Raw genomic sequence first — 6,000 nt, 5'->3', positions numbered from 1 at the left:
GCTGGCCGTCCAGTTAGTAAGGGTTAAAGCTACGGTGTAGTTAGTTTTCCCTAAAGGGAAAGGGTGTTATTTTTATGAGTTTGTTTTGACTTAAAGTGACGGTGTTTAAAAATGTGTAGTGTCACTAATGGAGAAATAAATTGCTGAAGGTTGAGGGCTGAGTGCCCCTTGTGTGTATACACGTGTTTGTCTCCCTTTTATACAAAATAAACCCTATAAGACTGTCAGGAAGAGCCTGGGCAAGCGGCAGGGCTACATAAATTGAGTTGTTTGCCACAGAAGCTACAGCAAGAGTACATATAATAGTCAGTCTTGAGTCTGAATAACATAGGCACTGCCATCTTTATTCCAAACAGTCTATTTTATAACCTAGGCAGGAGGTGTGAATGCATAATTTCACAATGTCATAATGTCTTACAACACTGGGCGTTTACTTGCATTTTTGGCATCTAAATAGTTACTTGTTAAACAAATTGGCATATATTCTAGCAATCTAAGCAAAAAGAAAAGATATGGCAATAAAACAAGCCTGTCGCCTCCCAAGGCCAACATCTTGCATATTTCCTGTTCAACCCCCATAAGAGCGAGAGAATAGATAACAGAAGGCTACAGTAGGCCGAGAGAGAGACAGTTCGTGAGATAAGTGAAACCGCAGTCAGAGCAATTTATGAGGTTAAGCAAAGTTAAGGGAACATAATGGACATTCTTTTTTTTAATCACATACACAGTTCATTTCTACCCACAATGCACTGCTATACAAAGCAAGAGTCTGAAGTTATATTCTACAACCCCTACACTAAGCTCTTACCCTAAAAACCCCTACCCTAACCGCTTAAATTTAATTAAATAAATTAACCCTCTACTCTAACCAGTTATAAAACTTACCTTAGAAGCGGCCAGCGGCAGATCAGCTATGGCAGGTGGTCCGTCTGCAGAGAAGCAGCGGTGCCATTTGGTCACAGTGAAATGGCAGTGACCAAATGTCCCATTCCATGCTAGTAGGGGTCAAGCTCAAGGCATTAGTAAGTCATGTGAAGGAGGAGTCAAATTATACACCCAGAATCAAATGCTTGTGAGGTTGAGCGAGCTGTATCTCTCCAAAGAAAACTACTCAGAGATCATGAGACATGCCTCGCCCTGAATAAACAAAAGCTGGCACTCATTTCAAGCCGACAGAGAAAAGACCCTATTAGACGCAAACAACCTCTACTGATAATCAAAATAAATACATTTTATTCAACTAACTATATGAACATGAGCACAAATAATTTAAAATAGCGCTTGAATTAGCATAGAACTAAATATAGTTCATATAGATCCCACCTCTGTCACTCACTAGTGAATGAAGTGTGAAAATCCTAATCTAGCATTACAGACACGCTGTCGTGGAGATGAACAGGTGTGTGTTAGTAATTGCAGCTGTGATAGCTTACCAGTAGTATGGACACACTCTTGTTCACTATCTAAAGGCTGGTCCCCCCTGTGTCTATAATGTTAACACAAGAGCGTAGATAAACCAGCTAAAAAAGGGAACATGTCTGTAATAGATGAGTGTACCACAAATGATGAGCACAATGGTCATATAATGACACCAAACTTGCTCAAATGTTAGAGGTAGATAGCATACACCCTGCCTTGTCATAGAAGACACCCACTGGAAATGCACTCTTTCAGTCTGATATGTAGAAAGGTAGCCCTGACACTTGAAGGGGCTTAGAATCTAAAGATCTAAGTATCCTATCAAAATAAGATATCCTCTAGAGTCCACAGCTAGGTTATTATCTGAGTATACTTGTGGTATAGAGTGTCAAAGTGTGAGAGTCTGTCACTTAACTCCTACCCATGTACAGACATCATACAGCCAAAGGCTGCTAGTATTGAAGTCTAGGGGGGGCGGGGAAGGAGGGACCAGCCTCCATCTTCATTCAGGCTTTTGTGGATTCAGGAGCAACAGGAAATGCAATTGACCACGCGTTTGTGGAACTCCACTCCATTCCTCTCCGCACTAAGGAGATTTCACTAGCGGTAGTGGCCATTGACAGAAGACCCCTGATACCTGGGACCATCACACACGAGACTAATCCTTTGCTGGTTATGATTGGCGTACAAGTAGTCCTCACTATCCAACGTTTCACTTCACAACGAATGTCATATCCAACGCTTTACAATGCAACCCTATGGGCCGTTTTCAACGCCGGAATGCATTATCTGACGCCTGAATGCGTTATCCAATGCTCACCGCCACTGATTAACATGGGACACACTTTACAACGGTTTCACTATCCAACGCTACTTCCAGAACGGATTCCGTTGGATAACCGAGGACTGCCTGTACTTCACAAAGAGTCACTATCATTCTACGTCATTTGCTTTCCCTCGACTCCAGTGGTTCTAGGACGTCCCTGCCTGTGGGACCACAAACCTTAGATCGATTGGATGACCAATCAAGTGACAGCCTGGGGACAACATTGCCATGGATCTTGTCTTCCGGTGTCTCAAACCATCTCTAAGGTTCGGCTACCTACTGAGACTTCCTCATCATGCCTTCCAGTTTTTTACCAGGAGTTTGCCAAAAAACAGGCAGAGGAGTTACCGCCAAGCCGGCCTTATGATTGTGCTGTCGATCTACTCCGAGGGGCCATCCCTCCTTGAGGCCACACCTATCCCCTTTCTGAACCAGAAACCAATGCTATGAGGGAATACATTTCGGAGAACCTTCAGCGTGGGTTTATTCGCAAATCAAGTTCTCCTGCTGGTGCGGGTTTCTTCTTCGTTTCCAAAAAAGACGGTTCTCTCAGGCCATGTATTGACTACAGAGGCCTAAATAAAATCACCGTAAAGAACCTCCCATTCCTGAACTGTTCGACCGCTTACGCAAGACTACAATCTTCACCAAATTGGATCTTCGAGGAGCTTACAATTTGATCCGTATCAGAGAGGGTGATGAGTGGAAGGCAGCATTTAATACCTGTGACGGGCACTACGAATATCTAGTCTTGCCATTCGGCTTATGCAATGCACCGGCCATATTTCAGCATTTCATCAACGAGATTTTACGTTATCTACTGGACCAATTTCTCGTGGTATATCTGGATGATATCCTTATCTTTTACAGTTATTTGACCGAACATCGGGCACAGATTAGTTGGTCCTCCAAAGACTTTGGTACCACTCCCTTTTTGCCAAGCTTGAGAAGTGTCAAATCGAACAGAAGAAGATTTATTTCCTTGGGTATTTTATCTCTTCCCTTGGTTCGAGATGGATCGTGCAAAAGTATCGGCAGTGCTGGACTGGCCCTTACTGTTAGGCCTCAAACCGAAACAACGATTTCTTGGGTTCACCAACTACTACCGACGATTCATCAGGAATTTTTCCAAGGTGGTTGCACCCATTACGGCTCTTACTAAGAAAGGGGTGAGTCCTAAGATATGGCCCTCTACGGCTCTTCTGGCTTTCGAGAAACTCAAGTCCACCTTTTCTTCTGCACCTGTGTCGATCCATTCAGATCCTATGAAACCCTTCGTGCTTGAAGTGGACGCGTCCGATCTGGCAGCCGGAGCCGTTCTTTCTCAAAGGAAGGATTTATATGGAAAACTCCACCCCTGTGCCTTCTTTTCTAAAAAATCTTCTACCGCGGAAAGGAACTATGATTTGGAAATCGGGAACTTCTGGCTATTAAAATGGCCCTTGAAGAATGGAGACACTTGCTTGAGGGGACAACTTCTCAGATTACAATACTTACAGACCACAAGAACCTTGAATATCTCAACAATTCTCTCCTGACGGCTCAGAGGAGATAGAGCAGGGGCCCATTTTTCCACCTTCACAGATCATCTCTGCCATATCATCATCACTTCTGCAACAGATTTTGCAGGCTCAGGCAGAGGATCGTAGGTCAACATCCACACATTCGTCTAAATAATTTGTTCCTCCCTAATTCCGAAGTGAGGTGTTGCAATGGGGTCATAACTTCAAGACGTGGTCACCCGGGGGTTAGGAAGACTTGTGATTTCATCTAACAAACCTTTTGGTGGCCAGAGCTCCGCAAAAACGTGAAGGAGTTTTTGGCAGCCTGCGTTGTATGCGCTCAAAGGTGCCAAAGACATTACCTGTGGATTGCTCTAGCCCTTGCCAGTTCCCACCCACCCGTTGACCCACCTTTCCATAGATTTTATTGTTGAGCTGTGCCCTCCAGCGGTATGACTACCATACTGGTAGTGGTCGATCGATTCACACGACAGGCCCATTTTGTTCCTCTCAGGAAGCTACCCATGGCCTCTAAACTATCGGAGATCTTTATTAAGGGGATACTCTGCCTCCATGGAGTTCCGAAGGATATAGTCTCGGATCGCTGATCCCAATTCATCTCCAGATTTTGGAAAGCCTTCTGCCAAAGAATGGGTATCTTGCTACATTTCTCTTCTTCCTACCATCCCCTGTCTGATGGCCTAATGGAAAGGGCCAACCAGTCCTTAGAACAATTCCTCCGCTGCTTTGTTTCTGAGCTACAGGATGACTGGGTTGATCTGCTCCCGTGGGCATAGTTTTCCTGTAATTCCATGAAACATGATTCAACAATGGAATCACCGTTCTTTAGTGCCTACGAGTACCATCCCGCTGCCCTTCCTCCTTCCAGCCCCCTCTCTGGAGTTCCTGTAGTGGATGACAAAATCCAAGAATTCCAGTTATCTGGAAGAAAATCCAGATCAATCTGAACAAAGCCGCTCTCCAACAAAAAACCCAGGTGGATAAACGTTAACGATCACCACCACCATTTCAAGTGGGAGATCAGGTCTGGCTGGCTACAAGAAATATCCGTCTGAAACTACCTTCCTCCAAACTCGGGCCCAAGATCATTGGACCTTACAAAATCCTAAAATAGGTCAACCCGGTGGCGTTCAAACTGGAACTTCCGGATAATTTTAGAATACCCCCAGTGTTCCATGTCTCCCTCCTCAAGCCGTTCATCCAGAACACCTTCTCTCCTCGTATCCTCCCTTCTCCTTGACTGTTCTTGGTTGATGGCCAGGAGGAATTTGAAGTAAGCCAAATTTTGGATTCCCGTCGATCCCGTGGAGGGCTACAGTACTTAGATCTCACTATTGACTAGATGTATTTGTATTGGTCAATTTGTGAGATCGATCTATCTTTGAAGCCATTCATTATGGAGATTGCTGATAAGGTACACACTTAGATTTTCTGGTATCTGTGTTGTGGTTTTTGTTATTGGTCCTCCCCATCAGATGGCGCTATAGTGACAACTTGGATCGTCTACTAAGATCCCCAGACTACTGGAAGATCTCGTGAGACAGTCATACAGTTCCGCTGGCGTCACTTCCGGTTTCGGACGGTATCAATCAGGTATAATTTCTATTTATACACACACATATGCCAGAATGGGTTATACTCTTTGACAATGGGCCACGGCCCGAAACGCGTCAGAGTGCACCACTCTGTTCCTTTTTGTTATGTCTCCAGTCACTCAATAAATTAGATTTTTTATCTATGGTGCGTCATTTCTACCTGCGACCCTCCCTGCCTGCAGTGCTCCACTTATTCCTCCACGAGGTTGCTTTTTCTTGCCATTATTTACTACAGCTGGACGCACGCCTGGATGAGGTACTACCTGCATCTATTGGATATAGGCTCCGTTGAGCCTCCACTTTAACAGTGAGTTATCAATGGACTTCCATTATATCTTTATACCAGATATCCTGTTTGTTCTAAGTAGTCCTATCTAAGTGTGGTGGCGAACGGGGGTACACTTGTACCTTTGGGTTGTTACACTACCGACACACTTTATTCGAGTGTGGCCGGTACCGCAAGCCGGGAGATTTCCCGGCTTGCTAGTGGCCGCCCCTCGGCGTGCCGTGCGTCATAGACGCGCGGTCACGCGTCATCGGGAGCGTGCGCCCCCTGCACGCGTGTCCAGGGGCTCCCCGAGGGAGCCCTGGTGTCCCGCGATCGCGGGACAGCGGCAGGGGGTTCCGGGGGACCCGG

This window comes from Ascaphus truei, chromosome 2, assembly GCF_040206685.1.
Source record: "Ascaphus truei isolate aAscTru1 chromosome 2, aAscTru1.hap1, whole genome shotgun sequence".
Classification (NCBI taxonomy): Eukaryota; Metazoa; Chordata; class Amphibia; order Anura; family Ascaphidae; genus Ascaphus; species Ascaphus truei.
This window is presented reverse-complemented; position numbering follows the sequence as displayed.